This window comes from Hypanus sabinus, chromosome 4 (genome assembly GCF_030144855.1).
Source record: "Hypanus sabinus isolate sHypSab1 chromosome 4, sHypSab1.hap1, whole genome shotgun sequence".
Lineage (NCBI taxonomy): Eukaryota > Metazoa > Chordata > Chondrichthyes > Myliobatiformes > Dasyatidae > Hypanus > Hypanus sabinus.
In genome coordinates this window covers 160,631,537-160,652,559 of record NC_082709.1, presented here as the reverse complement: position 1 = coordinate 160,652,559, position 21,023 = coordinate 160,631,537, and the positions used below count along the sequence as shown (strand labels likewise).

The 21,023-nt window shown below is 40.6% G+C and overlaps 1 protein-coding gene across 2 annotated transcripts in view; it reads right to left on the bottom strand.

Moving 5' to 3' along the window:
- dcbld2 (discoidin, CUB and LCCL domain containing 2) overlaps positions 1–21,023 on the bottom strand; it is a 98,686-nt gene that overhangs the window by 50,699 nt on the left and 26,964 nt on the right. The window lies entirely within an intron of this gene.

The window sequence follows — 21,023 nt, the reverse complement described above, 5'->3', positions numbered from 1 at the left end:
GCAAATGCTTTGAGAGGCTGGTCAAGGATTACATCTTTAGCATGCTACCACCCACACTGGACCCCCTACAATTTGCCTAGCAACACAACTGATTGACAGACATTGCAATAGCCACTGCTCTACACACCGTCCTTACACATCTGGGGAAGGATGCTTATGTGAGAATGTTGTTCTTGGACTATAGTTCAGCATTCAACACCATAATTCCCTCCAGACTCGACAAGAAGCTCAGAGACCTTGGGCTTCACCATGCCTTATGCAGCTGGATCCTAGACTTCTTGTCAGATGGCAAGAGTGGGCTCCCTCACCTCTGCCCCTCAGGGCTGCATCCTAAGCCCCCTCCTTTACTCTCTATATACCCATGACTGTGTCGCCATCCACAGCTCCAACCTGCTAATTAAACTTGCCAATGATACTACTTTGATTAGCCTTATCTTAAATAATAACGAGGCAGCTTACAGAGAATAAGTCATCACCCTGACACAGCTGTGTCAAGAAAACAACCTCTTCCCCAATGTCTCAAAATCAAAAGAGTTGTTTGTGGACTACAGGAGGAATGGAGACAGGATAACCCTTATTGACGTCAATGAAACTGGGGTTAAGAGGGTGAATAGCTTTAAGTTCCTCTGCATACACATCACCGAGGATCTCACAAGGTGTCTACTTACTGGCTGTGTAATGAAAAAAGCACAACAGCACCTCTTTCACCTCAGATGGTTGAAGAAGTTAGGCATGAGTCCCCAAACCATGAGAACTTTCTACAGGGGCACAACTAAGAGCATCCTGACTGGCTGCATCACTGCCTGGTATGGGAACTGTACTTCCCCCAATTGCAGGACTCTGCAGAGAATGGTGCAGACAGTCCAGCGCATCTGTAGATGTGAGCTTCCCACTATTCAGGACATTTAGAGACAGATTTGTAAACAGGGCCGAGTCACTCCAAACACAAACTGTTCTAGCTGCTACCATCCCGGAAACGGTACCACAGCACAGAAGCCAGGACCAACCAGCTGCAGGACAGCTTCTTCCACCAGGCCATCAGACTGATTCATTCACGCTGATACAATTGGGTATTTCTATGGTATATTGACTGTCCTGTTTTACATACTGTTATTACAAATTACTGTGAATTGCACATTGCATAGAGATGTAAAGATTTTTAATCCTCATGTATGTGAAGGATGTAAGAAGTAAGTCAATTCAATTCAAATTGTTTCATCACAGATATTTCAGATTTTAACGTGAGCAAGAAAAGAATTCAAACAGAAGGCAATAATATTCCACACATTACAAGAAACCCAAGTAGGTAACCATTAAGCACATCGTAACTGAAATCCATTGGGTAATATTGCAGCCTTTTCCACTTATCATAAAATCTGATATGCAAGGTTCCTCACCTTGAGTGTAAAATTGAAAGATTATGACTCACAAGTTTACAGTGAAAACAATGTTAACTGATCAAATTGGTGCAGAATGTGTTAACACACCACATGTTATGAGACCAACTGCTAAGTTTTCATTTATTTACTCACTTATTGGGTTCTGAATGTTGCTGACATGGTCAGCAATTATTATCCAAGCTTAATTGCCCATAGCAAGGTTATGGTAAGCTGCGTTCTTAAACCACTACAGCTCTTTTGGTGTTGGTACACCATTAAGCTGTAGAGGATTTGGACCCAGTGATGAAGAACTGAATGTGAATCAGGTTTAACATCACTGGCATACGTCATGAAATCTGTTGTTTTACATTGCAGAACAGAATAATAAAAACTATAAATTGCCATAAGTGTCACCAGAATAAGATGCCATACAAGATGTCACAGGACTGATAGAATAGACAGCAGAAACTCTGGATTAATCTCAACTCTATGAATACTTCTCTCCTATCTACGCATTTCCTTGGTCTAGGTTCAATATGGCATAATTTTGGTTATGAAACAATGAGGGGAGGAATTTGCTTTTAGTCACCAGTGCTAAACCTGAAAAGAGTTCTTGGCCAGTGGCTCTGCATTCTATCCAGTGGTGAGTTCTATTGAAATTAAAACCAGATGTGCAAAAGTGATTGCAGCTGGTGCCTAATAGCCTAACTGGCATCTTGTATGTGACCAGAGAAATAACTCCTTTCTAGAACATAAAATATTTCAGCCCGATTTTCCAGCTCTCTCAAATAATTTCTTTTGTTCACTTTTCCCAAAGCTACTGAAGAATGGTCATTAAGTTTTGCCTTTGACAACTATGTCCATGTCCCTGGAATGACTGAAAAACATTGTGGAGCCACAGTAGCAATCCATTCTGAATTACAGTAAGTTGCTTGTTTAGGCGTATGAGGAATTTTCATGAGTTTTTCTTCCATCATCCCAAAATCTGAATACAGACAATTGCAAAAACATGATCTGGGAGATAAGATCAAAATAATTTTCCATCACTTCTACAGTCATGGAGTCTTACAGCACAAAATCTGACATTTTGGTCTATCAGACAATCATTTTACTCAATTATTCCTGATATTACCTTTGTAAGGAGGAGGCTTATATTTCCTCTGTTCAGCCTTCCTTCCATATAGAATTAATTTGTGGTGTCACAAAATCCATTCAAAGTCACGTCAGTTCCTCCACAGTAGCCGTTGGTGCCAAGTCTTCCATGAGCTGTGATGCATCGAAAGTTCTTAAAATGATCTGGGATTCGTTTTGCTGTTTAGTTAAAACATGATTTTTATGCTATATGTCTTCCACTTTACTGAAGACGTAACTTTTTCAAGTTAACCAATACAAAGTCAACTTCTTTTTCAGCAATGTTTTTCTTTTATTATTCATTCAAGGGAATTTTTGGGCAGTCCCAAGCCCAGCTGTGAAAGGAGGAGGGTTGGACATGGGCTAACAACTCTATCCCATTTGAACCAGTGCTACAGAAACACCAACAGAAGTTCTAAAGACTTCATCCCTGGGAGAGGATGGATTTTCAAAGATGGGCTAATTTGAAAGTCTGGCCCAGTACAGAGGACTCTGCTGAGCTGCTGTCAGTATCCTATGCCCCACCCAGGTGGGGTGACAGGCTAAGAAAAAGAATTATTCATACAAGGGACACAGACTTTGCAAGTTGATCTGATTATAATTGTAACATCAGTGCATGGTTTTTACATAACAGAACTACTCAATGATCACCACCAGGCAACTCTTTCGTTTTTCTCCAAACCAGAACAAACATCAGGGGATACCGTAGAATATCCCATTCTCATTGATCGTAACTGAGTCATAATTGAATTGGGAGCCTCATGATAGAGGTACACATTATTTAATCATTTTATATATTTAATTATTTAAATTAATTATATTAATTTAATAACCAATTTATATATTTAATTATTTGAATGAAGCATTTAACCCTTATTACACATTGCCCCGAGCCCCACCCAATTCAACAACTGTCAGTCTTCTGAAAGATCAACTATAGTGAATTGTAAACTGATGCAGCAGAGCAACCCTGGCTTACCATCTGCATTTTACAGCTCCAACTGAGAGCTGCAGAAGTAATGTAAGGAAATTGTATGACTACATTTTAACAATAAAAAAAATATATGAATATTCATTTAATATGGCATATATATAAAGACATTTCTTGGGAGAGTTATTTTAAAGTTGGATTATCAAAAAGTTTAATTACAAAAAACATCTTTTAAGAGGTTACCTTAAGGTTGAAAAGTAGAGTGATGGGGGAAGAGGAAAGAATTCTAGTGGGTACACCCTCAGCCAATGAAAGCAAAACCATCAAAGGTGGTTTTTAGATACAAAGTAAAGGCCTGAACTGGAATAGTGCAGAAACCATAAAACAATAAGATAGAGGAGCAGAAGTAGGCCATTTGGCCCGTTGAGTCTGCTCCGCCATTCAATCATGGGCTGATCCAGTCATCCCCACCCCCCTGCCTTCACTCAATACCCTTTGAAGCCCTGGCTAAATCAAGAACCTATCTATCTCTGCCTTAAATGGACCCAAGGACTCGGCCTCCACAGCTGCAAGTGGCAACAAACTCCACAGATTTACCACCCTCTGACTAAAGTAATTTCTCCACATCTCTGTTCTAAGTGGACATCTTTCAATCCTGAAGTCTTGAAAAGTTAGAAATCTAGAGAAGATCACAGTGGCAGTGTCTGAGGGAAGGACACCCAAGAACTGGAATTCAAGAAGGGAATTTAAAACTCATGGTACCGCTTTACTGGGAGCCTATATAGGTCAGTGGGCAGGAAGGTGATGAGTTAATAGGACTGGAAAACAGACATCAACATGGGAAGCTGGCCTGGAGCACGTTGGAATGGAAGATGACTGCCTCAAATGTTCCTGTGGTAAATTCACTGAGGCAATGGTAGAGTGAGGTAATGTTTGGGGGGGTGGGGAAGGTAGTCATCTTGGTGGTATGGTTATAAGGTTAGTGGTTTGACACTATCCAGTAGGACATCAAGCTGCAATTACTCTGGTTCAGCCACAAATACCGAGAGGGGGAAGAATGGAGTAATAGGGTGAAAAATGGCAGATGGAATTTAATGCAGATAAATGTGAAGTGTTGCTTTTTGGGAGGACAAACAAGGACAGACAATGAACAGTAGGACATTGAGGAGTGTGACACAATAAAGTGATCTGGGAATACAGATCCATAATTCCGTAGGAGTTGTGCCACAGGCAGATAGGGTTGTTAAGAAAGCTTATGGGACATTGGCCTTCATAAATCATATTACTGAGTACAAGAGTTAGGATGTTATGTTGAAAATGTATAAGACATTGATGAGGCCAAATTTGCAGTATCGTGTGCAGTTCTAAAGGTAAGTTCTTCACCCAAAGTGTAGAACATGCTGCCTACAGAAGCAGTGGATGTGAATTTGATAGCAACATTAATGAGATGTTTAGATAGGAACATTGACGGAAGGGGTATAGAGAGCTATGGACAAGGTACGTTCTTAATATGGTGATGAGACATGTTAGAATAACAGTATGACATGGACCATATAAGCCAAAGGGCCCGTTTTCTGCTGTAGTGTTCTATAGCTCTATTAATAGAGTTGGAAGCTGAGGCAATGAACTGAAATTAAAACATCCACAATGAAGAACATTCAAAATGTCAAATTAGGAAAAGAATAACAAGTTATTGCTCCTGTTGCACATCTCACTGGTGTACAGCTGACAACTCTGTTCTAAGTTCTGCCACAGAAAGAAATTACCAGGCTGAATAAATTAAATATGTAAGGATGTTCTCGAGGGGTCTTTGAAAACATCCTAAAAATCCTTAGTGACCTCTGACAATTCCTGACCCACAACCACTCAATGTGGAAAATACATTCAGAATTGCAGTGACCACCAGTCCATTAATTAAGAGCCCAATGCAAAACACAGAATGCACCATCTTACATAATACCCAAGTACCCGTCTGCTGAAACATTCCTGGCCCATTTTTGATTGATTCGCAGAACCTATAGAAATAGGGTTAAAGCAGTAAGTGGAGGAATTTAAGGTGGGGGGGGGGGGGGTATATGGGAGGCAGAGTTTAAGTGTTGGCACAACATTGTGGGCCAAAGGGTCTGTACGGTGCTGTACTATTCTATGTTCAACGTTCAGTTCATTCTTGTTTAAGAGGACAACTTAACAAGAAGAAAGCCAGTGACATCATGGTTGGTTTTAGGATAGGAACAGCTGTTGACTAAATGCAATACACAGACCTACAGAGAAAAGGGATTCAGTAATAAAATTTCACAAATGCCATCTAACAAACAAAGCAAAACTGACAAGATTTTTCATCCAATAAATACATTTTAATGACTGTTCTGCTGTCGTTTATTTGAAAAATTGACAAATGTTGCTCATGCGTTTAACTGCACAAAGTATTTAGAAAATTTTAACTCTAAATAAGATATCACATTAAGAACAATATGCAAATGGTTCCTGAAAATTCTGGCAAGCAGCTAAAAATAAACAGAGATGGACTTCATCACAGCATTATGATGAAAGGGACAGGCAGTAAAGTAAATAGCCACTCGTGAATGCGCAGTGGAAATATTTCATGCTGTAACTTGCCACTGGAATATCTCATCCATTGGATTTGCAGAGGTCCACCCACAGGCTTGAAGAGAAAACAAAGTCACACCATCATAACTGCATGTTATCATGGGCAAAGCAGTGGAAACAAATTAAAAACTATTACAGTATGCTGCTATGCTTTGATTACAGTTTAGCCCAAGCTGAAACTGATCCAACTGTTGCCAACCAGCTTCACTCAAATTTGCTTCACCCAAGAGCACAAACTCTTGGATCAAGGAAAGGCCAGTAAAATATCTTGCAGAAAAGCTTCTTTTTCTTTTTAAATCCGAGGTCCATCATTCAGCCAAAAATATAGTTATCATGGTCTATCTGGCTGAAAACATCAGTTTGCGAGTTTAACAAGCAACAGGAGCTTACTGAATAACATGAGCCTATTAACCCACTGACAGGAAGTTCAAGATGCAGTATTGAGCTGGATTGATGCTGACCATGGAAATAGATGGCATACCATCACAGACTTCCATGTGGAACAGTTAATATGGTGAACTTCCAATTGCATCTGTCCATGATATAGTATGATTTACTGCCATATGAGGGACTGCTGATTTATTTTCTATGTTTGTTAAAATAAAATTTTAAACTGCATTTTTCTCTCTTAAAGATCATAATTTCTCTCAGCAATTGACTTATTGTCATGACTGATTATAAAAATATAAAAGATGCCTATTTGTAAGCAGACATAAGATTGTTAAGTACAAACTCAAGCATTTCAGGCCAGTTATGAGTACACTTTGCAACACTTTAAGGGGCCCACATGGCATTAAAAACAATTCCTCAATCCTTCAAATACCTCCAATTTAAATACAGCTAATGATCAGGCCTCCACTACCTTAGGGGCACAGGATTCCAGGGAGTCAATATCCTCTGAGAAAAGAACTTTCAACACATGTAATTTTTAAGTAACAGTCCCCTTATGTTGTCGCTATATCCTCTTGTTCATTACTCTTCCACTGTGAAAACATCAACATTTGCCCTGTCAAGCCCCTTTAGGATTTTGTACATTTGATTTAGGTCACCCCACATTCTTCTAAATCCCCAGAAAAATGGACCAACTGCCTAGCTTCTCTTTACAGGACAACCCTCTTCCCAGGATTTAGCCTTTTGGACTGCCCTGCTCTACTAAATCCTTTTGTATTTAACAGGACTAAAACTGTGCAGAGTATTCTGGGTGTGCCTTCACCAACAATCTGTCCAGCTCAATTCTTAAATCCCCCAAATCTTCTTGTTTTGCTTCCTAACTCTGCTAACTCTTTCATGATTCATGCACTAGAATTCCTATCCATATTGTTACGATTCGACAACAATGAATATAGAATTGAGACAGTTTTTTTTTAAACAAATAAAACCTTTATTAAACACTGCTCAAAAAAAACCCAAAAGTAAACAAACGACTAACTTAACCGGAAGTTAACTGCTATATGGCAATTCAAACAGTTCTTAAAGCAAGAAATGCGAACACTGTTCTTAAAAAGTAGTAAATGCAGAAGTTCAAATGATTTACACAGTTTATTAGGAGAGATCTTCCTAGAAGTAATGAATTCCTCAACGACGCAATGTTACTGCTGATTCCAGCCGAAATATGCCTTGCCCAAAGGATTTCCGACAATGGAAATAAAACAGCTGAGAGGCACTGACCTTTCTTTGGCGAAACCCTGCTCCAGTTCTTTCTGCTCTTTAGCAGGAACTATCTGGGATGCAGGTTACAAATTCCTTCCGAATGAGGATCAAATAAGATCAACCCTGCTTCACTGCCGACAACACCAACTTTTCTTGATCCTTCGGGTTTTACGTACTTCAATAAATCCTTCACTCTCCAACTGGACTGCAAAGGTGGGAATCAAAACTGGCAGTGGTTTTAAAATCTGCCGGCATAACTTACAATAGAAAGTAAATCTCCACTTTAAAACAAAACTGTGTCAAGAGACGGACATACAGCATAACGGAGTCACTGACGAATAAAGCCACAAACTGACCTGCATCACAGCAAGGCTTTCTCCTTTTATACCTGTTGAAACAGGCCATCACATGACCTCTCATTGGCGGGAAAATTACATCACTCCACCATCACAAGACCATTACATTATGCCCAGCAGAGACTCAATTACATCACGGTCATGTGACAGTCACAAGATACCCACGTGGTATGTAACAATCTTTTGAATCACTTACTAAAATGCATGAGCTCACACTTCTCCACTTTAAGTTTCAGTTTGCCAATCACTCAATCTATCTACATCAGTGATTCCCAACAGGAGCGGTTATGTGTCCTAAGGGAGCGTTAGGGGAAATAGAAGTTGCTGGGGAGCGTTCAAAATTCTTGAAGGGGGTAGTCGGTAACTGGCATCCTAGCTTGAGGCACAAGACCTGACTGACTATTAGTGTAGCAGATATTTCCAAACAAAAGGATGAGACACTGGAACACAGGAAGAACCACTGTTCTGCAGGCAGTGAGCACTCGTCATCACAACACACCTGAAACCTGGCAATCTCATCCAACCTTACCAACCAAACACATTATTTGGGATGCATAAATTAGTGACCAGGGTGCCCAACAGATCCCCTTGATGCGTGGCATGCACAGAATTAATTAATGCAATTTAACAGTTGGTAAGTCAAATACACTTGTTCTACAAATCTACAGAAAACAGGTACAGCGCTGGTTCTACAAATCTACAGGTACAACGATAAGCGCTGGCCGGAACCAAATGGTGAAATAGAGCCAGTCAGTGAACATGCCGACCCTGAAGATTCTTTTTGACATGTTCGAAGCGACCTCGGCTTCATGTGTGTGATCAAAAACCACATTTGGGGATTATGAGATCTTACATGATTGGTCAATTGTGCTAACTGGAATAGTACAAAGGTTGTAATCTTCCTCACTGTTGCCTCGCCATTCCTTTGCACGAATCTACCATTGTTCCACCCGTGTTAACTGTGAAAGGCATTCCCAGTTTGTGGTTTTTACATTTTAATTTAGTCCTGTTAATAATGGATAATATGTATGGCATGTTCTCTATGAACCTGAATGTGGTGAAGCCTTGAATCCTAATCCTGCTAAGAAACAGAAACTACAGAATGTGTGTCAACACAATGTTACCTACCTGATGAATAGTTTTATTCCATTCCCATCAGATCAGCAATGCACATTGTATCTTATTTGTAATACTGTATGGTCTAATGAAGCCATGAAACCATCAAGATTGCAGGAACACTTCTGTAAAAGACACCCTGAAGAGGCTACTTATGGTATCCCTCAGATCCAGTCTTCCACAGTGAAGACTAATGCAAAGTACTTAATAAATTCATCTGCCATTTCTTTGTCCCCCATTACTAACTCACCAGCATCATTTTCCAGTGGTCCAATATCAATTCTCATCTCCTTTTTACTTTTTATATAACAGAAAACCATCTCTGCTTTGCCTTCATTCCCGCTAGTATCCTCCTCCAATTCACCTGGAGAAGCTCCTCTCTCATGCCTTTGAGAATCACTTTTCTCGAAATGAATACCAGTATTTCGAAATCAATTCCTCTGAATAATAACTGTAGCTCAACCTGTTGATGAAATGAGTGAAGACATTGATTATCAACTATGCACAGAGCTACAAAAAACAGAAATTTGGATACAAGTGGATGAGTCAACTGTGTGAGACAATGAGACATTGCTATTGACATAAGTATGGTTTATCAAAAATGAAAAGATTTATTAAGAGATTCTCTTGTAAAAAGAGAAAAACCAGTATTGATGGAGAAGCAATCTCAAAATGTATATTGAGGATAAAAGTATTCCAATTAGGAACATGATTTCTTGTGAAAAGATAGAGCACTATATATGACAGGTCAACTTGCTGGTTTAGTGGCATTTATGAAAAAAGAAATTCCAAATCTATTCGCAATCCATTGTGTAATTCATTGTCGCAGCCAAAAACTTTAGACAGCTACATTTTTCAAGCATGACTCTTGTAATATCAGCTATCAACAAAATTAAAGCTCATCCATTAAATAACAGATTACAGGTGGCCCTCCTTATCTGCGGGGGATTGGTTCCGGGACCCCCCGTGGATACCACAAAACGTGGATGCTCAAGTCCCTTATTTAACCTGTCTCAATGCGGTGGACTTTAGGACCCGGGAAGATCCGGACGTGCTGCCCGCGGCTGCTGCTGAATCTGCTGTTTCTGTTCCATTGACAGAAAACAATTATGATTGAAAATAAAGTGGAAATAATGAAGTAATTGGAAAGAGGTGAAATGCCATCGGTCATTGGAAAAGCGTTAGGCTATGGTCGGTCAACGATCGGAACAATTTTAAAGGATGAAGTGAGAATAATGGAGCATGTGAAAGGCCCTGCCCCGATGAAAGCTACAATTATTGCTAAGCAACGCAGTGGTTCAATTATTGAAATACATACGTTTCTTAAGTGTTTTATATGCATAGAAAGGTAAAATATATACAATATACTAAGATAAACATTTGACTAACTGACACTGAATAATACCGGATGTACCTGTTCTGAGTTATGTACAGATCCGACTTAAAGACGGACTCAGGAATGGAACTCGTTCGTAACCCGGGGACTGCCTGTACTTTAAATCATCTCTAGACTACGTATAATACCTAATACAATGGAAATGTTATGTAAATAGTTGTTATACTGTATTGTTTAGGGAATAATGACAAGGAAAAAAAAATCTGTACATGCTCAAACAACAAGTTTGAGACAGAACTTCCGGTTTTCCCGATCCGCGGCTGGTTGAATCTGCACATGCGGAACCTGCGGATAAGGAGGGCCGACTGTATTTCGCCAGTTATGCCAAGATAACAATGAAGAGTTTAAACGCCTGCTTCTTCACTCTGAAGTGCATTGCCTGTCTAAAGACTGCCGCTTAAAACATTTATCTTTTTGACAGTGTGGTTGAATTTTTGCTCAAAGTCAACGAGAGCTTGTGAAACATGATTGAACTTCTAAGTGGAGAATCAGAATCAGGTTTATTATCACTGCATGTGTCGTGAAATTTGTTAACTTAGCAGCAGCAGTTCAATGCAATACATAATATAGAAGAAAAATAATAAATATGTAAATCGATTACAATATACATATATTGAATAGATTAAAATTGTGCACAAAAACAGAAATAATATATATATTAAAAAATTGAGGTAGAGTTCACAGGTTCAATTTTCATTTAGGAATCGGATGGCAGAGGTGAAGAAGCAGTTCCTGAAGGTTGTGCCTTCAGACTTTTGTACCTTCTACCTGATGGTAACTGTGAGAAAATGGCATGCCCCGAGTGCTGGAGGTCCTTGATAATGGATGCTGCCTTTCTGAGACACTGCTCCTTGAAGTGTCCTGGGTCCTTTGTAGGCTATCACGCAGATGGAGCAGACTAAATTTACAACCTCCAGGTAAAAATGCAGTGTCCACTTTTATGAGAAAATTGGAAATACACATGCAAAACACTGGGAGAAGAATGTTCTCACAGTTTCCCTGCATGGAAAGTATGGCACTCCCTTTCACAGGTGGTGATTTGCAAAAGCACTGCTTATACCTGCAGTCACTGAATGAGGGTTTTCAGAATCGATTCATGGATTTGAATAATCAGAAAATTCCGGATTAACCCATAATTAACCCATTTCTTTGCAAGGTGGAAAAACAGAAAAAGAGCTTGCACGGAGAAATTATCAAAATTCAGAATGATGAAGAAGCAAAAATGCTTTTCAAAAATGTCGGCTTTTTGCTATGTGGCTACACAGTCATATGAAGTTTCCTGGTCTTTGGAGAAGAGCCAAACTGCTCTTCATTGCATTTCCATCCTCTTACCTTACTGAAAGAGGCTTTAGTGCAGGGAACCACACACAAAAAAACAGAAACTGCTTGGACATTTGTTAGGTGTGGGAACTTAAGGCTTTTGATGTTGCAACTTGAATCACATTTCAACTCTTGCTAAAAACCATCAAGCTCAAGGATCACATTGATATTGAAACTGTTACAGAGCACACAGGTACTGTGTAAGCTAGGTTTAAAGACAAATAATAATTTAAGGCAGAATCATTTTTCTCATGTTAGCATATGGTAGACATGGTTTTACACTGTGGGGGTGCTGGGAAGTATATTGTGCCTAAGAGAGGTGTTGGTAAGTATGAAGGTGCTTTAGGGGGGTGTTGGGCTAAAAAAAAAGGCTGGGAAATACGTAGTTTCAGAAAGACAATGTCCTCATCAGAACAAGCTCTTCATGCTCTTCCACTTTTTCATCATGTCATCAGTAAACTAGGAAACCTTACATTTTGTTCCGTGGTCCAGGTCATCAATATAAATAGTAAACAATCTAGAGACATGTACATATCCCTGGGGTACTCCACTAATTACAACCTTCCAGTGAGAAAAGAACCCATTTACTTCAACTCTTTGTTTCTGTGTGACAGCTTGTCTTCAATTGATGCTAACACACTTCTTTCAACTCCTGGACTTAAGTACTAGCTTGTCAATTGCCTTTTGGAAATCTAAGTCCAAATTATCTACAGGTTCCCCCCTATTAATTCTCAGTATCACATCCTCAAGGAATTCAAGCACACTTGTCAAACATGATTTATCTTTTATTAAACCATATTGACTAGAGCTAAAATCAAACTGCTATAGGAACTCAACAGGTCAGACAGCATTTGTGGAGGTAGAGTGGTTAATGTTTTGAGTCAAGACCCTGCATCAGCTGGATGAGATACAGGTTTGATAATAAGCAGAAAGAGGTGACAGTGAGGGGTGAGGTGGAGGTGAAACAAAGTGAGGAGGGGGATGATGGGGAGATGAACCTATATTGGGGATTGGGAGTGGTGGCAGGGGAGAGCGGGGTGTTATTGGGAGACACTGGCTGATGGATGATAGGATCAGTGCGGCATGGGGGTATGGAAGGGTGGAACAAGAGATAGAGGCTATAAGTGGAGACACAAGAAACTGCAGATTCTGGAGTCTGATGCCACAGTGAACACTGATGCAAAAAAAATTAATTTAAAATATCTGCAGTACCTTTGTTTACAGTTTAAGTTGTTTTCTGGAGGTCCCACAACTACCTTAGCTGCATTCCTCCCAGTTGTATATCCACTGAAAATATTGCTGTTCCCTTTAATATTGCACACTCACTTCTTATAACCTTTCCATTCTTTTGTTGCTGTCAGAAAACCTCCCAGTACTCTGGCTAACCATGACCTCTTGCCACTTTGTATGCCCTGTTTTCCAATTTAACATTATCCTTCACAGGGGGCAAAATTCATCTAGTACTTAGTTACTCAAATATGAATTTCATAATGACTGCTAGTGCGCTGCAACAGTAAACTCATGAACTCAGTCATTGTGGGACACACACCAGGAAGTAAAGGTAGAAATGTCATTGACATAACAACAGAAACGCATTTCAACAAAGAAGCATTCAACATTTAGGAAGTCTTCACACCACTGACTTTATATTTCCGAGACCTATTCTGGGTTAGAGGATAAGAATATGTCTCCTTCCAAATCAAAATTTATCTGACAGTAGCTATAATAAGGTAAGGGAAATTAATGTGAGATTAACCTGAGGCCACTGACTGCAACACAACTTTGTAGTGTCTGTTTTTTAAAAAAAGGATTTGCAACTATTTTATAGTTAATGAAATATTCTGATACCTTATTGCAATGTACAAAATACAGCAACCACTTGAACAGAGTAAGGTTCCACAGCACAATATGTTAAAAGACCAAAGTCAGATACTACACAGTGTAACTGAATAATATGGTGCTCATTGAAATAGCACCATAAGAATTTTAAAACCAATAAAAAGGTCTACAGAGCTTTGGTTAATGCCTTAATTTAGCAATGGTACATCTAACCATGTAAATTTCTTTATGCTTCATCGTGATGTCAGCCTAAAAGTTTTGAGTTTTCGAGGAGGCATTGTCCACCAAAACACTGGCAGTACCAATGTATATTTTTAACCTCTATTTCTTTAAAGCATACCTTTAATACAGCAGTCATTTGTAAAATTCCAATATATCAGAATTGGAAGATGCTCTGCTTAGTCTCAGCTAACTAGAATGTTTATCTGTATATGATAAAGGGGATGTCCCTTTAAGCCACATCACAGATTCAAGTGTGCTAAATGTAATGCTCAGGACAGGGACTTCAGTGTCCACCTCAAACAGTCCATTTTGAAAAACATATATAATATGCTTAACCTGTTTTCTGTTGTTGTACATTATGTCACTTTCCGAACGGCCAGCCCTACACTACCTGTTCTGGCTACTGATAATACACAAGGGAGACTAGAACATTAAAACCTAAATAATAAAGAGTCATGTTGTAATGATTAGGTGATGTAGAAGCTATATTACAGGATATTTTCAGCTATGTGGCTTGTAGATAAGAGTTAGAGCAGAATCTGGCCATGATGTCATCAGTGTACAAGATGTCGAGCAGATAGTTGAGGATGCAACCTTGTGGTCTACCCCTGTTGAGAATAATCGTGGCAGATTTGTTACTGCCTATCCTTATTGACTGCTGCCTGTTGGTCAGGAAGCCAAGGATTCAGTTCTAGGGGGAGGTGTTAACTCCTAGGGTCCAAAGTTTGGTGATGAATTTGCTTGGAATTATGGTATTGAAGGTGGATTTGTAGTCAATCAGCAGTAGTCTGAAATAGGTGTGTTTACAGTCCAGATGCTCCAAATATGAGTGCAGGGCCAGGGAAAATGGCATCCACTTTAGACCTGTGTCGGCAGGAGGAGCATTGCGCTGAAGTTATCTGGAAGGTTGGAGTTAATGTGTACAATGACCAGCATCTCGAAGCACTTCATAATGGTAGATGTCAGAACTACTGGGCCGAAGTTAAGGCATGTTATCTTGTTTATATATTAATCCTCCAGGATTCAGACTAGAAACATTTTGATAAGCGATGGATGAATGTTGTTAGCACGGAGAAGAAATGCAACTGAAAACAAGTGCATGAAACTTCATTCAGATTATGCAGGAATAATGCTGTGATCTCATGGATCCCATGTAACTAACCCACTGAAAAATTAGTTTCAAATCCTGCCTAGTTTTCAATAAGAAGGGTCCTGGCACTAGTTATCATATCCCTCAAGTTTTATCAGTGAGTCAACTAGTTGGTCAATCACTAACTGAACCAGCAAAATGCAGTATCAAATTATCCCAAAGACACCAGCCTATTTTCCTAGTCTCCAGTTGTTTTTTCAAGGCAGTTACCAGTTGATTATCAAAATACTGATAAATATTGATTTTAGCATCTCCCTGTATAATTAGCAGACTTTAAAAAGCACGGTGAACAGTACAATTCACACAAGATGTACATAGTCGTGGCCAGCGTCCTCCTGTTCAGACATTATATTGAGGATGCAGTAAGAAATGCTTAAGTCTGCAACCATCTTGCTGCTGTCATCAGGAAGAAGGTACAAGAGCCTCAGGATTCATGCCACCAGGTTCAGGAACAGTTATTACCCCTCAACCATCAGGTTTGCATTTGCAGAGTTTTTTTTTGCATACTGGATGAATGCCCAAGTTCATGCGGTCTTTCATTGATTCTACTATGGTTATTATTCTATGATGGATTTATTGAATATGCCCACTAGAAAATGAATCTCAGGGTTGTATATGATAACATATGCACTTTGACAATAAACTTACTTTGAACTAAATCAAAACCTGGATGTCTGGCTTTCTGCTTAGGGCTATCAAAGATACCTTGCTGCAGACACTAGCTTAACATTCAATTTTCTCACCCCTAGGCATCTTTAATCAGCAGAATTCAAAATCCCACATGAGGCAGCTTGATTGCACCAGCCAACAAGTCTAAAGACCAATTTCTATACTAAATTAAATCAAAATGATATCCTAATTTGACAAGAAGATAGCATGCCACCAGGTTGTTTACCATTCTAGGGCAACATTTGACAAGTTGGTGCAGATCTGAGCAACATAACCTTACCCTCAGCCTCAGGTCCTAAGATATGTTTGTCACTTCAAAGCTTCAACTTAGAACATGAGTTCCTAACTTGGGGTCCGCAGATCCCTTACTTAATGGTTTTGGACCGGGGCATAAATATGATTGGAAACAGTTGACTTAGAATGTACATAATGACTTGTGGAAGAAGACATTCCATCAGACTGCTCACAGTATTAAGCCAAACTTTAGCACAACCAAGTAAATAGATTTTCAAAGAACCATCTGCCTGATAACATTAATTTCTCTCTAATGTCATCTGATTTCAAATTCCAGCAGTAGTAGTTATATTACTGTTTTTAAAAGTTTTGAAATGATTGGTGCTTCTTTTTCTGCTGTTAATTGAAACACAATGGTTCTTATGGTTTTATAGAGTTGAGTTTGTTCCTATTAAGGTATATAAATTTTCCTCAATGATGGCAAATCCTGATATCCAAACAAAGAGACACCCACTGAGGATTTGGCAGGCAAACCACATATCCTAGTGACGTCTCAACTGGCTGACAGCCAGCAGATTCACTGAACTAATGAGCCTGCCTCATACTCAACATCTTAATGCTGCTGAAAGCTAGAGAATGACAAAATCTGGCTTTTCTCAAGTGTGTTCTTATTCAAAAGAAATAAATATTATTTCCAATACTTCACATTCTTCCTCTGGGATCTCAATACAGTACATAGATCAGCCCTCCTGTCTATAAAGGCAAAATTTCATTGTGCTTTATACTTCTGCATCCACACACAGGCCACAGTTTTGATCCTACTTTTGCCTTAGAACAAAGAAATCTACAGCATATTACAGGCCTTCTGGCCCATGATGTTGTGTCGACCATGTAACTTACTCTAGAAACTGCCTAGAATTTCCCTATTGCATAGCCATCTCATTTTCTGAACTCCATACACCCAAGAGTCTCTTAAACGACCCTATTGTATCTGCCTCTACCGCTGTCACCGGTGGTGCACTCCACGCATCCACCATTCTCTGTTTGAAAAACTTACCCGACTCCCCCCTGTATCTATTTCCAAGCACCTTAAAACTATGCCCCCTCACATTAGCCATTTCTGCCCTGGGAAAAAGCCTCTGGCTATCCACATGATTGACGCCTCTGGCTATTCACATGATCAATGCCTCTCATCATCTTATACACCTCTATCAGGTCACCTCTAATCCTCTGTTGCTCCGAGAAGAAAAGGCCAACCTGTTCTCATAAGGCACACTCTCCAATCCGGGCAACATCCGTGTAAATCACCTCTCCACTCTCTCTACAGTATCCACATTAATCCAGTAGTTGACCGGAACTGAACACAGTACTCCAAGTGGGGTCTAACTAAGGCCTTATAAACCTGTAACGTTTCCTCTCAAACTCAATCCCATGGTTGATAAAGGACAACATACCGTATGCCTTCTTAATAAGACTGTCAACCTGTGTAGAGGCTTTGAGTGTCCTATGGTCACGGACCCTAAGATCTCCCTGAACCTCCACACTGCCAAGAGTCTTACCGTTAATACAGTATTATATTCTGCCTTCAAATTTGACCTACCAAAATGAACCACTTCACTCTTATCTGGGTTGAATTCCATCTGCCACTTCTCAGACCAGTTCTGTATCCTACTGATGTCCCACTGTGACCTCTGACAACCCTCCAGACTATCCACAACACCCCAATTTTGGTGTCATCTGCAAACTTGCTAACCCACCCTTCTACTTACTCATCCAAGTCATTTATAAAAATCACAAAGAGTAGGGGTCCTAGAACAGATCCCTGCGGAACACCACTGGTCACCGACTTCCATGCAGAATACGAACCATCTACAACTTTTGCCTTCTGTGGACAAACCAATTCTGGATCCACAAAGCAAGGTCTACTTGGATACCATGCCTCATTACTTTCTGAATGAGCCCTGCATGAGGAACCTTAGCAAATGCCATATACACTACATCCATGGTTCTACCTTCTTCAATGTGTTTCATTACATCCTCAAAGAATTCAATCAGGCTTGTAAGGTACGACCTGTCCTTGACAAAGTCATGCTGACTATCTCTAATCAGATCACCTCTCTCCAAATCGTCATAAATCCTGCCTCTAAGGATCTTCTCCAAAAACTTGCCCACCACTGAAGTAAGACTCATTTGTCTATAATTTCTTGGGTTACCTCTATTCACTTCTTGCCCAAGAGAACAACATTTGCAATCCTCCAATCCTCTGGTACTTCTCACGTCCCTACTGATGATGCGAAGATCATCGCCAGAGGCTCAGCAATCTCGTCCCTCACTTCCCACAGTAGCCTGGGTATATCTCATATGAACCTTGCGACTTATCTAACTTAATACTTTTCAAAAGCTCCAGCACATCCTCTTTCTTAATGTCTATATGCTCAAGTGTTTCAGTCCACTGCAAGTCATCCCCACAATTGCCAAGGTTCTTTTCCCTGATGAGTACTGAAGCAAAGTATTCAGTAAGTACCTCCACTACCTCCTCCAACTCCATGCACACTTTTCCATTATTGCACCTGATTGGTCCTTTTCTCACATGAATCATCCTCTTGCTCTTCACATACTTGTAGAATGCCTTGAGGTTTTCCTTAATCCTGCTCACCAAGGCCTTCTCATGGCCCCTTCTAGCTCTCTTAATTTCATTCTTAAACTCTTTCCTGGCAACCTTGTAATTTCCTAAAGCTCTAACAGTACCTGGTTTCCTAAATTTTTTGTAAGCTTCTTTTCTTCTTAACTATATTTTCTACATCCTTTGTACACCATGGTTCTTTTACCCTACCATCCTTTCCCTGCCTCACTGGAACATGCCTATGCAGAATGCCATGCAAATGTTCTCTGAACATTTGTCACATTTCTGCCATGAATTTTCCTCAGAACATCTGCTCCCAACTTTCTGCCTAACAGCATCATATTTCCCCCTACCCCAGTTAAGTGCTTTCCCAAATCGTGTGCTCCTATCACTCTCTAGCGCTATAGCTGTGATCACTACCTCCAAAATGCTCTCCCACTGAGATTTGACACCTGACCAGTTTTATTTCCCAATACCGGATCAAATACAGCCTCTCCTCTAGTTAGCTTATCTACATATTGTGTCAGGAAACCTTTCTGAACACACTTAACACACTCTACCCCATCTAAACCCCTTGCTCTAAGGAGATGCCAGTCAATATTGGGAAAGTTAAAGTCACCCATCACAACAACCCTATTATTATTGCATCATTCCAGAATCTGCCTCCCTATTTGCTCCTCGAAGTCTCTGTTACTATTGGCGGGTGGGGGGGGGGGGGGGGGTTCCTATAAAAACTCCCAGTGGAATTATTACCTCCTTCTTGTTTCTGACTTCCATTCACACTAACTCAGTAGACAATCCCTCCATGACTTCCTCCTTTTCTGCAGCCGTGACACTATCCCTGATTAGCAATGCCACACTCCCACCTCCTTTGCCTCCCTCCCTGTCCTTTTTGAAACATCTAAATACCAGCACACTCAGCAGCCATTCCTGCCCCTGAGAAATCCCAGTCTCTGCAATGGTCACAACATCATAGTTCCACATATTGATCAATGCTCCAAGTTTATCCACCTTGTAGGTAATACTCCTTGCATTAAAATAGACACATCTCAAACCGTCTGGCTGAGTGCATCTTTGCTCTATCATCTGCCTATTCTTCCTCATGAACTCCCCACAAGCTGCCACTACTTGAGCGCCAACCACCCCATCTTCTGCCTCTTCACTTTGGTTCCCACCCCATGCAATTTAAACCCTTGCAAGTCCCCCCCTCCCAGGATATTGGTTCCCCTCCAGTTCAGGTGCAACCCATCCCACAGGTACAGGTAACCCCTTCCCCAGAAAAGGTTCCAATGATCCAAAAACTTGAACCCCTGCCCCCCTTGCACCATCTCCTCAACCACTCATTTGTCTGCACTACCTTCCCTAGCTCGTGGCACCAAGAGTAATCTGGATATTACCACTTTGGAGGTCCTGCTCTTCAGTCTCCTTCCTAACACCTAAACTACTGCGCAGGACCTCTACCTCTCTCCTGCCTATGTCATTGGTACCAACATGTAACACGAGTTCTGGCTGCTCACCCTCCCCTTCAAGAATATTCTGCAACTGGTCAGAGACATCTGGACCATAGCACCCAGGACCCAACTTAGTGTCTCTTTTGCTGCTGCAGAATCTCTTATCTGTCCCCCTATCAAGTCCACTATTGTTCTGCCTGACTTCACTCTACCCTTCTGAGGCTCAGAGCCAACCACGGTGCTATTGGTCTGACTGCTGCTGTTTTGCCTGCACTGACTTCCTTCTCCCTTTACCTCTCTTGGTGTTCACCCATCTACTCCCTGAATTCTGCACTCTGGATGTAACCACCTGCTCAAAAGTCGTATCTATCAATTGCTCTGCCTCTTGGGTGATCCTTAGTTCATCCAACTCCAGCTCCTTAATGCAGTCTTTCAGGAGCTGAAGTCGGCTGCACTTCCTGCAGGTATAGTCATTAGGTTCTATAAATTCCCACATCCTACAGGAATAGCATTCCACTGCCAAATCTGCCATCCTGCCTGCACTGTACAATGGGCAACCAAGACCAAATCAGCAGCAACGAAAAGAAAAACCTACCCTTCTTACGGTCTTCTTTGGCCTCAGCCTCGAGTCAAAGCCTCTAAGTTCCTACTCAGAGGCTGACGATAACCGTTCTGCTAGACCTACTCTTCTATGGTTTAAAAAGTTTTTAAAAAACCCACGCAAAGAGAAATATCTCACCCCATTTGGTGGTGCTCCACCTGCCTTCCACTGCTGCTGATGCTTCCCACGCCTCTGCAGTGGCTACTGTTTTAGTACCACACAAGCCCTCTGTCACTCATTGGACCTATCCCTGGTCCTCTGTGGATCTCTATCTTTGCCTCACCCAATATTTCAGTATTTATCCAACTCCCAATGAAACCATCACATCTACAGGCAGTGCTTTCTAGA